Raw genomic sequence first — 18277 nt, forward strand, 5'->3', positions numbered from 1 at the left:
TAGCTCGAACGGCTGAATGGATTTTCACCAAACTTGGCAAAATTGTAGGGACTGGTAGCCCGATGTGCCTTTGCTATGTCTCAAGATATGTGCTCCAGAGGATTTTGAGTAATTTAGGTTAAAAAAAAATTATATATCTGTAAGCGCGCCCCGGTGTGCGTACCGGGAAGCGCTCCGGGCGCGCCACACGACCTGCACACGAGAAGCTGATTGGCTCTCGGGTGTCTGTAAACATTCGAAACAGTCCGCAGCGGCCGCCATCTTGTGTCTCGGTAGGATCGAGACACAAGAGGTGGCAAAAAACAAAGGGGGAAATGACCAAAAGGGGGCAGGGTACACCCCCCTGACCCCCTAGGTTTGATGTGGGGGCCATAAAAGGGTCCCTCGGGTAAAAACATTTTTAACTTTTTTTTTTTTTTCGCGGGGGGAGTGCCCGGTACGCGCACCGGGGAGCGTACCGGGAAGCGTACTTTGGTGAAAAATAGTGAAAATAATAGTGTAAAATAATCATTTTGAGTGATTACAGGTAGGGTAGCTCTGAAAAGAGCTTTTGGGTTCTGTGGCTGTTTTAGGTACCTACAAGTACGTCCCACACACACCCACACGCACACAACCCCACACCCCCACACCCACACACTCCCCACACACACCTCACACACGCACACCTCCACCCACACCCAAACACCCCACACCCCCACACCGACACCTTACACATCCACACCCACAACCACACATCCCACACACCCAGACACACACACACACCTCACCCCCCAAGACACACACACGCACACACAGATACCTCACAGACACACCTCACACATCCCACACACCTCCCCCCCACACACACACGCACACCTCACAGACACATCCACATATCCCACACATACACACACATCCTACACACATACCCCCCACACCCACACACACCCCACACACACCTCACACACCCACACTTCCACCTACACCCAAACACCCCACACACCCACACCCACACACACACCTTACACACCCACATCCCCACCCACACCCACATACCCCACACAGATTGTAGTGTAGTTCCTATTATCCCAATAGGCTCTGCGCATTGGAATAATACCTTCAATAGTATAGGCCTAGACCAGACGTTAACTAGGTCTACTACTGTCGATATTAGACTTAAAGTTTTGGGTTTTGCCAGCTAGCTCAGAGTTCACTAGAAACTTTCTCGAATAGGCAAGGAGGAGTTGAACCTCCCTGGATAGACAAGAAGGGATTTAGTTTCTGACAACCATAGAACATGACAACTTTGCTCTCCCCTAATCAAGAGTGTATCTCTAGAGTCGTGTGAAAACAAAAGACGACTTATTTTACTCAGTCAGTACGTGCATTCTTAGTCTCACCAGATTGTAGAGAAAAGGAAGAGACGGGCGTGTTCAATAAAAGATGTTATTTATTGATCAGTCTCTTTTCTCATACAAGAGAAATGGATCGATATTATTGCAATACTTATGGTTAAGTAAAGTGCATACAATAAAAGCAGAAGTATAAAATAATACTGTAAAAACATTGATATGGTTTCTAAGCGATATGAAGGTTTAAAATGAATAAAATGAATACATACACATTTACATTTGACTAATCGTACTCAACTGGTGTTTCTAACTACGCCTACCCCGTGTACCTGACCTAAGCCTAATACGTGGGCGGGAATAGAAAGTTACAGTTTAAGTTAAGTTTGTTTTGCCAAGTGACTGACTAAAGAATTTCTGCAAGGGGTTATTCAGTTCTGTACCTGGAATCTAGGATGAATGAGGGATGGTATCTCTCGTCTCTGGTCTCGATATTCCAGGCTGCCTGCGAGGGCTACCCGGAAGCGCCGGAGCTGGATTTCTCGGCAGGAGAAAGCAGCGTCTCGTTCTCAGCGCGTCAGGAAGGCGGGGCTGCGCCAGCGGGGTCTGCTCTGCTCTGGGCTTCGGCAAGTCTGGCTGCTCCGATCTCGTCACCACCGCGTGTGTTTGCATAGGGCAATATCGGTAATATTTATACCTTTAAGGTGCCGAGATTGACGTAAGGATGGACATAGATACGTCAATAAGGATGTCATACGACCTGGTCGTTAGCACATTCTTTTGCTGAAGTTCTCGGTGAAATCAAAACAATGGCCGCAGGGTTTTTCCCAGGTCTGTCATAGGTTTGATTTGTTTTGAGAACTCCGTATGCCTTATCAGGGGCTGGAGGAATATCGCTTGTCTAATTAGATGGCAAGCGTTATGACCTAATCAGATAACACGTTCCTGTGCCGTAGTGTGGCTTTATCAGATAACGGTTCCTGCATCATGGGGGTTTTCTGCCTCATGGGATGGCTGCTAGTTAACTTGTTAACCAGAATAGGGTCAGGAATGGGGGGATCGATACAGAACCTATAGGAATACATCACACCCACTCCACGCTAACTATGGACATATTTACGAATCTATGCATAGTAAAACATACTGTAGAGTATCGTGTATACCTTACCACCCCAAAATACATAAATGCATTTTGAAATTATCAAATATACGGAAAAAACAGTCACATGTAATATATGCACTCAAGCTGTAGAATAACGCTAAAATAATCACGCATATCTATACATTATCACTAATTTGTATACGAGAATTTACACATGAAATGGCTCTTAATACAGAAAAAAGGTTTGAGACCATTCCATCACAGAATAAAATATTTATGAACATACCAGCGGGCAGCTAATGTCTACAAAGTATCTAAAAATAGAAAATTTAGTTCTCTAAGAATAGTTCTTACTTTAAGCAGAAAATAAGTGTCCCGAAAAATTCGTAAAAATATTTTGGGGCTGCTGAAAAAAAATTGCTGTCCGTGAACTGGAGGGAAAATTGTTCATGGTATTTTGCTATTCTAGTTGAAGGCCAAATTCAGGGAACGCCGTGTGCGAGCTTGCTCAAAAGTCTCTATTTCTGCTCTGGTGAGAACATCATATCATTTAGACTGTCGAAAAAGCTGTCAACAGCTTCCTGGGAGAGTTCCACCAACTCGGAAAAAGATGTAACCATGCATTCGTGCGCATGATTGTTTCCATTGACGTTTTGATTAGTATTGCTGACAGAAGGTCGTACCTGATCAATGCTGCTTTCATCTTGAACTTCACTACCCCTTAATCGTAGTGGTGAAGCTTCCACGAATGCCGTCATCAGGATTGGTAGCCGTTGAGGGCAGCACAAAGCATGAGCCTTTATTGGACTCAACAATGTTTCTGCATCCATTGGCGCATCTGAATGTAGAGTCAGACAGGTGTCTAACACGCATTCTTCTCCGCATAGCAAGCACCTTAATACAGGTAAAACACATCGATGCCACATTGGTCGAATTGAAAGAAACCAAGTCATGTTCAGGTCTCTAAGCCGGGATAGTCCCAGGATTTTTGATATCCGGTCCCGGTATCCAATGGCTAGGATTGTTTCTTCCCTTGTCGCAGGTGTTTTGTCTGTGACATGGTTTGCCATAACGAAATATAAGGACTAGGAATAGGATTCCTGCAATTAGTCCTAAAATGAGGGGAAGTCCGCCAAAAATCGAATGGACGAAATCTGGAAAAATACCCAGTATGGCTTTGAATGGTGTTAATGCCATCGAAAATACTGTCTTAAATACTTTTGAGACTCCACTGGTATCAGAAATATTTAAGATTTCATTCAGGATTTCTGCGAAATGTATGGGGGAATTAGTTGATAATAAGGAGTGAATCTCTGCAGTCGTCCTTGCGACTAGGAGATCATACGTTTCTTTTGATGACGTGAGTCTGGTCGGCGTCTGAAGAAGCACTGTTTTCATTCTGCTTAAAGTATCTATTCGAATAGAAGTAATTTTCAAGTTGGGCCATGCCCTTGCCTCCCTGTCTGGAAGGGAGCTGGGGAACAATAAGCGTCCACAGCACTTGACCTTCGCAGTCGTAGTTACGAGATAAGGAGTCCCGGGCATAAGACTACAGCATCTGCGATCTACAATTAGAATGTAACTCCCATTATAGAGTCTTTGAAAGAATGGTTCTATCTCTGTTGCAGGTGCGCCTAGCTGGTGACATGAAAGGTTATTTGAGTTCCCTTCACAGGCTCCATGCAAACTAATTCCATTACACAGAAGTGTACCGCTCAGTGACATTGCACAATTATTGCCACTAAGAAACACTTTCTGTCCTTTATTACTGACACATGCATGTGAATAGGGCAAGTTCCATGTTGTTTTAATGTACCCCTTTCCCAATTTTTCGTACATGCCAGCCTGTATATATTTTTGGCAGTATTGAAACCTGAAGGTTGATATTGGAATATTAATTATCCCATGTATTAACCATTCACTGACAGGTCGTTCTGACATTGTCACTGGTAATCTCTCGAGTTTCTCAATGCTCAGAATTGTATAATCAGCACCCTTTTGTGCCATACTGATTTGTTTATCAGTAAGGTTAAAGATATTGAATAGTGACGTTGTGTTGATTAAACGCCAAGGCACATAGCCTGAACGCAGATTTTGTAACGTCCAGCCAAGCTGTACAATAGAACGCAATTGAGACTGACCGTGTTGTGACAACAGCAAGTCTTGCGATATTATGTCGATTGCTGAAGACACAATGCTGTCCAGAGAAAAAATTCTGGAGGACAGAGTCATTAACCCATTGTCCACTACAGAAAATGATTTTTCCAAATTAATACGGTCAATTTCCCGTATTCTTTCTGCTGTCTCAATTTGAGTCACCTTCCAGGCCTCGTTGTATGCTGCATATACAGAGGCTGCTATGAAACGTTTCTGACGCTGTTTGCGCGGTCCCATAATGAAATCACGCAAGTCAGCACCATCAGTAAGTAAAGTTAGGTGTTGCTTAATTTCTGCCAGTGTGGAAGTCTGTAGCCACTGAAGGCATAATTTGCCCACACTGTAGGTGGTTATTATTCCTGGGTGTTGTCTTTGGGAATATCTAGGGTCTGGCCTGGTCATTTGGAACCCCTGTGTTTTGTTCAGGAATCTGTTTTGACAGTTATTAGTATCTTCGGGCCAGATCAACCACTGTCTCCAATCAGGATGTGTTCTGTTTTGGTTTAATACATAATTTACGTCTATCTCTTCATCTGTGGAGCTATTGCTGTTCATTGTTGGTTTTGGAATAGACGGTTTATTTAAGTCTTTGATTTTGGCTAAGCCAAGACAGGTAGTTTGTTGAACAGTGTCATTTAAAAATATAAATTGTTCTGGGATCATGCAGGCTCTAAACAAAGATTCTATACCCTGTACTTGCCATTCTTTTGTACCCCAAACACTTTTTACTTCAACATTTTTGTCCCAATAATCAAAACCAAAAGTATTCATTTGTTCAAAGAATGAGTCTGAATATATCAATTTCGTGTTTGTTATCATGGTCTTTGTCCCTGTCTTATTTGACAATTTGAAATAAAATGTTTCAGCATTACTTGTGTTAAAACCTGAAAAGTATGAATATTTGTCATAAACGGTTCTTGAGCTTCCTTTTGGAGGGGTTGCACAATGTTCCCATTGATTATAATTTAAAACATTTCTAGGTTGTGCAGATCTATGTAGAAAATGGTTACCATAGTGGTTATAACAGTACATACTATCATAATTTGTCGAACCCTGCAAATAATCATGTTTGGTAAATTTAGCAGACATCACTAAGTCAGACATCATATTATTTATACTTTCAAAGTCCCAATCATCAGCAAATGAGCTTGGTTTTACAAAGTCACTCAACGAGATCTTAACTTGGTGTGGATATTTCAGGATTTCAACCGGCCCATAAATTTCGTAGTCAGTTTTGTCCCATGCTACCCCACCCGGTATAGGATTGGCTGTGAAGTTGACTGAAGAAAGTTCTCTTTTCTCGACGTGTGAAGATGTGTGTGGTTTGAGGATCAAGTTGATTTTCTGACTTGCTGTGTCCATTTTAGCATATTTTCCCTCAATGAAGCGTCCCAAAGTTAGTACCATGATGAGCCAAAGTATGAGGATAAATGCACCAAAACCCACCCAAAATTCAATCCATGGAGAAATTAGATATGTTTCTTTCAGTTGTTTCAAAAGTACTTTAACTTTATCTTTAAAGGTTTTTGTTGATGGCTGTGTTTTTGATTCAGTGGAGCCTTCAGAGGAATCATCGAAGTTTATGAAGTAGCCGGATGCAGTTCTGTCAATTGTTCCAATTGCTTCAGGATTACTGTTTCTTGCATAGTCGTTTGTTACTTCATTATAGATTGGTGTGTCTCTGCTAAATGTTTTTATTTGGGTTTTCAGAGGTCTAAGTTCCATTGCAATGTTGCATAGTCCTTGTTGTAGTTCTGTAGGCGTTTCGAATGTGATTAGCCTCTTAGATTGAACCTCTGTGTTAGTAGCAAATCTTGGTGTTCTACTACTTCTCGGGAGTCCACTTGGCCTACTATTTGTTATCGGCCACATGTTGTGGTTTTACCAGGTCGATGGATACAACTCGGTTCTCCTTTTTACCAGCAAGCGGCGGTAGTACAACTGATCTTGTCCCGTTGACAGACAAGACAGGAACTGCTTTTCTGTAAGAAGGCCCAAATTCCTTCTTTACCGCGATCTTTTCTCTGACTAGATCCCCGACTTTGGAATCCGGACAGTTCTTGCTGGGACAGGTGGTGGTTCTTCAGTGGTTGTTCGCTGCTGTTTCAACTTTATGTTGCTCAGGTCTTTTCTTGTTTCGTTTAAGTCCTGCAAAACAGCCAAACGATCTTTGATATCAAAGCTTTTTTCCTTCACCACTGAAGTCTGACTGTCGAGGTCTAAGACTAACATCCTAGTTCCAAATAATAATTCGTACGGACTGAATCCCTTCAGAGAATTTCTTGGCAAGTTATTTAGACTACGTTGGACACTTATTAGATGTTTGACCCACCCAGCTCCCGAACCTAATACCTTTGCCGTTATAGATTGCTTTATGTCACGGTTTTTTCTTTCAACAATTCCGTTCCCCTCAGGGTGAAATGGACAAGAGTACCGCAATGTAACGCCCATGCTGACCATGGCCTCCTTATAAGCCCTAGAGCTAAAAGCAGGACCATGGTCCGAATGCAGCATGCCAATTGCGTATGTGCCGATAAAGACTCGCAAATCTTTTATAACAGTTCTGGCGTCAGCCGTTCGCTGGGGCCACATCCATATGAATCTCGTGCATGAGTCCACTGCAACCAAGATGTATTTATAGTTACTATCCCTTTGTAAGGGACCACAGTGGTCTAGGTAAACACAGGCTAATGGTTTATCCGAGATTAGAAGGGGCGTCTGCGCTGGACGTCTCACCGTTGATACTTTCATTCTTTGACATATTTCACATTCTAAAACATAGTTCCTTGTTTGTCGTCTCATTTGTGGCCACCAGTATCTCTGTTTTAATAATGATACTGTGGCTGAGACGCCAGCATGTATAGAAGCAAGCCCTTCATGTGCCGCTATTATCAGTCCTAACCTATGTTCCATGTTTGGAATTGCCCTATCCCCCACTCCAGGGATACGAGCAAAAGGAACATTGTTTGCATCAGTTATGTATGAGTATTTTACTGGAAAGCCTTTCGGGAGTGTTTCTATCGAATCCTTTTCTGTAGCGCTGACAGCCTGTAATATTTCGCTGTCTATTTTTGTTTTTGACCGTGTGATGGCAGCTACGGAAGCCGTTTGCACAGCTGCCTTCGCGGCCTCATCAGCCAATGAATTCCCTGCAACGTGAACGCCATCATGTTGATGACTCAGCGTATGTATCACGTGAGTCTTTGGTAGTTCTTTTTGTAATAGAACTACTTGTTCCCAGAGCATCTTATGCTTGATTGTGCCTCCTTTTGCTTCCTTAAAGCCATTCTGAAGCCAGATCTGCAAGTATTCATTGTAAGACTGAACGCAGTAATACGAATCGCACACTATGAGTGTGGGGAATTCTCGATCGGTATTTTCAAGCGCCATCTTAAACGCTAGTAGTTCAGCTCGCTGAGCTGTACAATCTCCTAGAGATTGTGTCTTAGTGATAGCCGGTTTGAATTTTCCTTCGTGCCAGCGACCTTTAACAATCGCGCACGCAGCACTGTAAGCTTGTTTACCCCCTACTGCGGGTTGTGCTGATCCGTCTGTATATATTATACAGCCGTAATGTTCTAGAGGCAGAATTTCAGTCGGCGGAGGACATTCAAATTCATATTGGAGAAATTCTTGTGTTTTTAAGTTAGGATCAAATTCGTATGCCACGTCTGTTGCAGCAAGAGAATTAGCCCATTGTATCCATCTCGGATGGAGCGCTTTAGCATTTGGAATGCTTGCTTTTGTTACAGCCTCTAGGGCTGGTATTGGTGTCACGATTATTATTCGTTTACCTTGTGCCAGGGCTCGTTCTTTTGCAATAGCTGTCTGTGTTGCAGTAAGAATTTTTTCCGTTGGGCTAAATTTCATTTCAGCCTTAGTGTACAAGTGTGATTTGAATGCAATTGGTACCTTTTCTCCCTCATTAGAGGTCAGGTATGTGAATCCGCATCTTCCTGGGATGACTCGAATCACAAGATTGCGTGTGTTATCACGTGTTTCTAATTTTGTTTTAATTAACATGTCTGTTTGTAAGGATCTCAAAATTTCTGTGTGTATTTGAGTCCAATTGGTTCTTTTAAAATCTGGTTTTATTAGATCATAAAGGGGTTTGACCCTTTCTGCGTAATTTGCAATGTATGTTCTTCCAAAATTTAGGAAGCCTAGAATTGACTGTAGGTTTTTTAGTGTTCTAGGTGCTTGGAGTACGGCACATTTCTCTAGGAAATTGTCAGCCAGGCTTTTGCCTTCACTTGATAATTCGTATCCTAAGAACAGGACTGTTAGATGGGCAATTCTGGATTTTTTAAAGTTGAATTTGTAACCCTCTGCTGCGAACCCAAGTATTATGGTGTTCACTCTCTTCAAGTGAGTATCCAAGTCATCATCTGTTAAGTATATGTCGTCGACATAAGATAATGCTTCGTCATCATATGTTTGTAGTAATTCTGTTACTCTCGCTGAGAATACCCCTGGGCTATTCTTGTACCCCTGGGCTAACCGACAGAATTTTTTTGAGTGCCATTTATTGAGAATGCAGACAAATATCTGCTCTCTGGTGCTATGTTTTGACAAAAGAATCCATTAGAGATGTCTAATGTTGTTTTGTATTTTTTGCGCACTATGTTATTCATTAGTGCATCACTATGCGAGTTTTGCCCTCAGCTCCTTTGCCGAGGAGAATGCCCATGTCAGGCTGGGTTCCGGCCAAAGCACTCGACAGAGTCAGTGGTGGTGTCAGTATTAGACACCCTCAGAGAGGGGATGGATGCTGGTAGACCACAGGCGCTGGTCCTCCTCGACTTGTCCGCCGCTTTTGACACGGTGGATCATTCCATCTTGCTTTCCCGTGTCAAGGCGGCGGGCATTGGAGGATCAGCCCTCATCTGGCTCTCGTCCTTTTTGAGGGACCGGACCCAGGCGGTCCATCTTGGGGAGTTTTCAGCTACCCCCTGTCAGGTCCAGTGCGTTGTTCCCCAGGGCTCTTCTCTCTCTCCTTTACTGTTTAATCTGTATATCGCTCCCCTCATCTTTGCTCTACAGCAACTGGAGGTCTCGGTATATAACTATGCCGATGACCTCCAGCTCATCTTTAATCTTTCTTCTACTCCTGACTCTATTTCTAATTTCCAATCTATCCTATCTTTCATCAGGGACTGGATGAACTTCAACCACCTGAAACTCAATCCCGATAAAACGGAACTTGTGGTGACAGGTGGTTGCTCCAGTCCCTGGAATTCTCTCTTCTGGCCCCCCTCCTTTGGCTCTCCTCCTACCCCTGTTTCCTCTGTCAAGACTCTCGGTATTAAGCTAAATAATCAACTTACTATGCACTCCCAGATTGGTTCGGTGGTTTCCTCTTGCTTTCTTACTCTCCGTACTATCCGTTCTATCTCCCGTTTCTTTTCTTTTCCTGCACTCAAGCTAATTATGTCCGCACTGGTCCTGTCCCGCCTGGACTACGGGAACATTTTGTACAATGGCATCCCTCAGTACAGCCTCCGTAAACTGCAATTAGTGCAGAACCAGGCTGCCCGCCTTGCTTTCGGTCTTCCCAAATTCCATCACACCTCCCCCCTCCTGAAAACTCTTCACTGGCTCCCTGTGCGGGAACGCGCCCTGTTTAAACTAGGCTGCATGGCGTTTCAGGCCAGGACTGGCCTGGCCCCCCTATTCATATCCTCAGCCATCAAGGCTTACGTCCCTGGCAGAGACCTCCGCTCTTCGGCACAACTCCTTTTAGCTGTACCCCGTTACCGGGAAAAAAAACAGGGTGGCTCAAAATTTCCCACTCTTGCCCCCATGTTCTGGAACTCTCTTCCCTTTCATCTTAGGTCCTTCACTGAGTACTCCGGCTTCCGCAAAGCTCTGAAGACCTTTTTATTCTCTCAGGCTCTTCTTTAGTAAATTACCTGTTTTCCAGTTGCCGCCTTAGTTACCGTTCTAGCTCAGTTGGTTGACTTTTACTTTAGCGCCAAGAAACCGCTCAGGTGTATGTTGCGCTTGATAAATATTTTAAACTTAAACTTAAACATGAGTTAAGGTGTCGGTAATCCAAAACTAGACGATATGAATTGTCTGGTTTGGAGACCGGAAACAAAGGGTTGTTCATTTGTGAGGTGCAAGTTTCAATCACCCCCTGGTATTCTAGTTGATCTAGGATTTCTTTTACCTGTTTTTTAGCTTCTTGCTTAATTGGGTACTGTCTTTGTGCAGTAGGTTGTGATTTTAACTGGATTTTGTGAGGAGGAGAGTCCTCATCCCATCCTACATGATTTTTATATAAAGCAGGAGCTTTAGCTACTGCCCACTTTCTGGCAAGTGTGTATTTTTTATGAATTGGGATATGATTTGAGAAGGCAGGCATAATTATTTCTTCGCCATGAGGGCACTCCCTGACAAACTCTGGTGGCCAGTCTTTTTCAGCTAGAAGGATGTCATAGCCCTTGGAGAGATTATCCCAAAATAGTCCCCTTATTTTTCTAGTCTTATCCCCTTCTATACGTAAAGTTATTTCATATATTTTGTGAGGTTTGCTAACTCTGGTGTCTGCAGTTTCCACTTGAAGATATTCATTCGTGTCCACTGTCTCCAGAAGATTCATAAGGACTTTGCGAGCTATGCTCACTTCTGCTGCGCTGTCTAGCATTGTCTGAGCCCATTCTCCGTTTTTCAGTTGTGTCCTCAGTATTCTCGGCATTGTTAACTACCTTGATACTGGCTACCTTCTTTTTTGGAAATTGTAATTTCTTTTTTAGATGAGCAGGTTCCTTGTCTTTGGACTTGGCGTGCTCTTCTCTTTGTTCTGATCGTCCTCTTCTTTCCGATTTCTGCGAGGAAGTCTGAAAAGATTGAGAGGGACGTGTATCAATGTCTTGATATCTATCAGGCTTCTTTATATTATCCCTATTTCTAAGGTTATATCTTTTCCCAGAGGGGTCACTTTGGGGTGACCTGTGTCTTTGGTTCGGAGATTTTTCTCTCCGCCTAGGAGACCTTCCTCTGGACTGGAATTTCTTTTCTTTAGGATTGGATTGTTTGTTTCCATCCCAGCTCTTTTTTTGTGATGTTGAATTATTATTAAAAAATATTTTTTCGGGACTTTCAATCAGTTGTGGTTTTACTGGTATTCCACCTAAACTATCTCTATCTAGTTCCTCATAGGATTTTCTATAATTCTGGCAATTTCAGCTGGTTGGTCTGCTATATCTGTCTCCTTTAACCTCTGGCGGATAGCCACATTTGCTGCTTCTCCCTTTATGTTGGCTAATAATATAGCCGAGACCTGCTTGAAGTCTTTTAGTAATTTCATACCAAGAGTTAAAGCGGGTTCTGGACCGTATTCGTCTTGAATTTGTTTTAGCACATCTGGTATTACCGAAATGGATGGAACACCGTGCGTTTTTGTGTAGATGGAAGCAAAGACTGTACCCCAAGTGTCACAGTCCTCCACGTGTGGTGCGATTCCCATTGGAAGACAGATAGTCAGAATCCTGTGTTTTTCTAACGGGGTGGTGTCTGGAAACACCGCCTCTATTTGGGTGATTTTTTGTGCTAACCAGAATAGTATTTGTTCCCGTTTAGCTGGCACTTTACCTAGGCAGGATTGTATGTTCTGTGGTGTAATTTTATTTGTGTTCCCCTGGTGAGGGGTCAGCTGTGGAATTTTAATTGCTGGTTGAATTGTTGAAGTCCGCATCACATATTGGACTAATTGTCTATGTAATTTTATTAATTGTTTTAGTTGTATTAAAAGGTTTGCTGCAGACATCCCATCGATGTCTGGATGTGGTGTGTATCCGGCTAGAACTGGCCACGTTGCTCCTGGTCTACCTAATGGACCGAGCCTGGTGATGTGATTATTATGTTTTAGGGCGCCATTAAATAAGAGCAGATGCTCTTGAAATTTAAGTGGTACTTTCACCTCCTCGAAAGGAGTGTACTCATTAGGAGGGTCCTCTATTTTGTAATAGTGGAAGTACTTTGTTACCGCATTTGCTGCTGGAAAATGTATCCATGAATAATATACCTCTGTCTGCCGATATTCGTGTGCCTCAATCACGAATATGACTGTGCCACCTCTAGGTGTCAGTCCATTTTCTATAAGTTTTAAAGTTATAGATTTCCTCTTGATGACCGGGATGAGTATTATATCCGGGTCTGTGTCTTGCAGTGCATTATCAGCTGCTGCGAGTTCAGTTGCTATCCTAACTGTCTCTCTTTCTTCATCACTGTCTACCATTTTACCGACAGGAAGGTTATTTAGTTTGTTTGCAGATCAGGTTTCTTATGGAAACAAAGATTAGATGCACAATATTTTGGAACAGTGTATCCTTCAACGTTGACTAAACCAAGGACCATACATAGGAGTTTCCTCCTGCGAGGTCTGGCGGATATTACCTTTTACCCACTCCAGACGTCTTTGGAGTATTATGGGAAAAAAGGGGTCTGAGTGAAAAAGCACGACTGAGTTATTCTAAATGTCTTACGTTAGTTTTATCGCCCTTCCAAACGCGTTGGGCGCCATGTAGAGTAGTTCCTATTATCCCAATAGGCTCTGCGCATTGGAATAATACCTTCAATAGTATAGGCCTAGACCAGACGTTAACTAGGTCTACTACTGTCGATATTAGACTTAAAGTTTTGGGTTTTGCCAGCTAGCTCAGAGTTCACTAGAAACTTTCTCGAATAGGCAAGGAGGAGTTGAACCTCCCTGGATAGACAAGAAGGGATTTAGTTTCTGACAACCATAGAACATGACAACTTTGCTCTCCCCTAATCAAGAGTGTATCTCTAGAGTCGTGTGAAAACAAAAGACGACTTATTTTACTCAGTCAGTACGTGCATTCTTAGTCTCACCAGATTGTAGAGAAAAGGAAGAGACGGGCGTGTTCAATAAAAGATGTTATTTATTGATCAGTCTCTTTTCTCATACAAGAGAAATGGATCGATATTATTGCAATACTTATGGTTAAGTAAAGTGCATACAATAAAAGCAGAAGTATAAAATAATACTGTAAAAACATTGATATGGTTTCTAAGCGATATGAAGGTTTAAAATGAATAAAATGAATACATACACATTTACATTTGACTAATCGTACTCAACTGGTGTTTCTAACTACGCCTACCCCGTGTACCTGACCTAAGCCTAATACGTGGGCGGGAATAGAAAGTTACAGTTTAAGTTAAGTTTGTTTTGCCAAGTGACTGACTAAAGAATTTCTGCAAGGGGTTATTCAGTTCTGTACCTGGAATCTAGGATGAATGAGGGATGGTATCTCTCGTCTCTGGTCTCGATATTCCAGGCTGCCTGCGAGGGCTACCCGGAAGCGCCGGAGCTGGATTTCTCGGCAGGAGAAAGCAGCGTCTCGTTCTCAGCGCGTCAGGAAGGCGGGGCTGCGCCAGCGGGGTCTGCTCTGCTCTGGGCTTCGGCAAGTCTGGCTGCTCCGATCTCGTCACCACCGCGTGTGTTTGCATAGGGCAATATCGGTAATATTTATACCTTTAAGGTGCCGAGATTGACGTAAGGATGGACATAGATACGTCAATAAGGATGTCATACGACCTGGTCGTTAGCACATTCTTTTGCTGAAGTTCTCGGTGAAATCAAAACAATGGCCGCAGGGTTTTTCCCAGGTCTGTCATAGGTTTGATTTGTTTTGAGAACTCCGTATGCCTTATCAGGGGCTGGAGGAATATCGCTTGTCTAATTAGATGGCAAGCGTTATGACCTAATCAGATAACACGTTCCTGTGCCGTAGTGTGGCCTTATCAGATAAAGGTTCCTGCATCATGGGGGTTTTCTGCCTCATGGGATGGCTGCTAGTTAACTTGTTAACCAGAATAGGGTCAGGAATAGGAGGATCGATACAGAACCTATAGGAATACATCACAAGATATACACCTCATCCCCCCAGACACACCCACACACACATACACACCTCACAGACACACCCCACACATCCCCCACACACACCTCCCCCACCCCCACACATGGGGAAAACTCAGTGAAACACTAAAATAATAATTTAAAGTGCTTAGAGGTAGGGTATCTCTGAATAGAGTTGTTGTGTTGTGTGGGTGATTTAAGTACCAACATGTAGGTACCAATGCAGAGTATTACATTCTATGTACACCGTTTACTCTGTAGATGATTTGCATGTTGTTATAGAAGTTATTGTGGTATATGGAATCCATACCATAGTCTGTCAGGAAAACATAAAGAACATGGAGGCCGGAGATGAAAAAGAGATGTCAAATACACATTGGAGATAATATAGTGGGAGAAAGGAAGTATCTATGAGCAAAATTACTATGTAAAACAAAAAAGTTGCACAGTATACTATAAGTTTGACTTTACATTATAATCAATTTGGTAGTAGTTTAAGAATTACATATACAAATGAATAATGTCTCTAACAATTTTAGAATTATTAAATATAAATTTATTTTTGAGATTCATTTTCAAAATTTGATAGAACGTCTAACATTTGACTGTCCGAAATGTCCTCTTTTTGAGTGAACATAACTTCCAACATTTGACTGTCAGAAACGTCCTCATATTGAATTAACAAATCCACAGATTCTACACATTGTAGAAGTTCATGGTCCCGTGATTCATCCATGAATTCCAAGTCATTGGGTTCAATGATTTCCTCATTGTTCATCTCTAGGACAATATTAAAGGAAACGTTCTGTTCTCCTTCCATTTTTGTGCTGAAATTTGCATTAAAAAAAAATCTGTAGAAATATGGCACTGTTCGGTTTAAGTTCAGACAGGTAGTTTAGATTTTTTAACAGTGAAGTTAACTTTGGGCAATGTATGGTAACAGGCAGGAAGTAGAAATTTAAAAAAGTGCCTGTGAAGAAATGTAAGTAAATTCATAATTATAGCAGAGAAGCCTAAGTCAATCCATAAATATAACAGAGGAGCCTATCTCTATCTATAACTATAGCAGAGGGACAGTAAATAACTATCAGAAAACGTTTTTAAAAAATAACTTAAAGTGCCCCTTACAAATTATCAACTTACTTTACAGAGAGGTGAAGAAGACAAAATGCGAAAATCCTTTCAAGATGTACCTCAGGTAGTTGTAGTCAAAATGGCCGTGTTTCCCTCTCATTTTTCATTTATATTCATGTACATAACCAATCAAATGTCAGGGGAAAAAAAATAGAAAATGAAAATAACATTTTAATTGGTTGTCAATTCTAACACTTCAGATGTGTTTTTGTGAAGTAATTTACCTCAGGGTATTTAGAGAGGTCTACAGGCTAAATGGCTCAATGGAATTCCATGTAGTATGAGCTATTCTATATTTGGTGAAAGTGTCTCTAGTGTTTTTTATGTAAATTAACTTTTAACATTTTTTTAGAGCGCTTCCCGGTGCGCGCCCCGGTACGCGTACCGGCAGCGCTACGGCAGTCCTCCATTTTGTTTTCGGTAGATTTAAGACAGAAAATGGAGGACAAACAACATTGGGAATGGGTATAAGGGGCATCGTAGGCACTCCTTGACCCTCTAGGTTTTCTGAGGGGGTCTTAGGAGGCCCAAATAGACCTGTGTCTAAGAATGCAGCAGAGATAGGCTTCATGAAGCCTAGTCCACTGCACTCTTAGACACAAGCCTCACCACCTACGCTCCCCAGGAAAGCCCAAGCAAGTACCTTTTTGCCCCATATTTAAAAATTGACGCAGGTAGGTAGATGCGTCACTTTTTAAACCTCTGCGCCACATTATACTCAAAAATGTAAAAACCATTTATTTTCTCCAAAATCGTTTTTGACATCACATTTAGGAAACACAGCACAGATCCTATGTACAATCATCTGCCTCACAGCAGGGATAAGACTGAGACAAAATCTTGCACCTGCCTCACAAAAGGGATAAGACTGAGGCAAACGCTTTCACATGGAGCTTCACAATTTTACAAAATACAATTCCTCTATGCAAACAAACTCAATATGCTTCCTACACTGAGTTAAAACACAGGTAACATCATTGTAAAGAGTCAAATTGACACCTGTGTCTAAGAATGCAGCAGAGATAGGCTTCATGAAGCCTAGTCCACTGCACTCTTAGACACAAGCCTCACCACCTACGCTCCCCAGGAAAGCCCAAACAAGTACCTTTTTGCCCCATATTTAAAAATTGACGCATGTAGGTAGATGCGTCACTTTTCAAACCTCTGCGCCACATTATACTCAAAAATGTAAAAACCATTCATTTTCTCCAAAATCGTTTTTGACATCACATTTAGGAAACACAGCACAGATCCTATTTACAATCATCTGCCTCACAGCAGGGATAAGACTGAGGCAAAATCTTGCACCTGCCTCACAACAGGAATAAGACTGAGGCAAACGCTTTCACATGGAGCTTCACAATTTTACAAAATACAATTCTATATAACTATATAACTCAATACTTTCTCGGGAAGCATAGGTGGTGAAGCCTGTGTATAAGAGTGCAGTGGACTTAGACATAGGTCTCATCTTCTTTGTACTTGTGGACAGAGCTGTCTTCCACTATACTCTTCAATACAGGCCTCACCTTTTGTGCACCCCTGGAGAATCCTCACCTGATCTGTAACCCTGTATAGATTGTTTGCTTTTTGTCATTGCTTTGTTGTTTGATAATAGTGGTCTATAATGTGCTATTTTTTTTATTTAACACAGATTGAAATACACATTTGAAGAGTAAGCAAACATGCCCACTAGGGAAAGGAAAAGAAAAGGATGTAACCACCAAAAATCAAAAACAGCAATGGAATTACAGCACTCTTCCACAACAAATACTTCAAAAAACAGGATCCAAGCTCCTGGTAAGACAACTAAGTCTTTCTTACATAACATATGTACTTAAAAAAAAATGGACAGCATGTAGAAAAAGAGAATGACAGAGTAAATTTGAAAAGGAAGGAGAGAACCTCAAAGAATCCTACAACTGGAGCAGGAGAGAATAATATGTATAGGAATAGAAGGGAGAATCAGTTTAGAGACATTCGTAAACGAATGTTTCGCAATAGGGTGGTTTTAAATTTGTTAAAAAACATTAGGTAAGGTAAACAGAGAGCTGCTTTTTATAAGAAAAAGAAAAGTGTAGAGAAGATTGTTGATCAGGCTTTTGAAGTTAAGAAAAAATTATTTATTTTAATAATCAATAGAATTAGGACACTTAACAAGACAATTGATGTTTTCAAATCAAACAGTAGATGGAAAAGAGTAATTAATCAGACTAATTTTTGTAAAGTTTTTTCGGGAGAATGGATGCACAGTTCAAGTTGTGAGCCATTTTTTAATGAGAAGAGTTACTTCCAGGATAATGATTTAGTGCATGCAGTTGACACCAGTGGTCGAGCGTATGAAGTGAAAGACGGTTGTCCGATTGAAAAAGAGAAACTAGAGAACTAGAAGTTTTAGGGAGACGTACTAAGGGTCCAGTGTACACTTGGAAGTGTAGTAGTATTTGTAGTGTGCGACAGGAATCAATTGATTTGTTTTGTAATTTCTTACGTACATATAGTAAGAAAAGTATAAAGCAGAAAGTGAAGTTGTTGCAAGACTTAGATCCTTGCAGAGTGAGAGGAATCACAGGTTTGCAAGGCCATTCACTGGCTTGTCTTTCTAGAAAAGTCTGTCAGAGTGTTTTTCATCATTTTAGGATGTTAGCAGTGCATCATACCAAA

This window comes from Lissotriton helveticus, chromosome 6 (genome assembly GCF_964261635.1).
Source record: "Lissotriton helveticus chromosome 6, aLisHel1.1, whole genome shotgun sequence".
NCBI classification, from domain to species: Eukaryota; Metazoa; Chordata; class Amphibia; order Caudata; family Salamandridae; genus Lissotriton; species Lissotriton helveticus.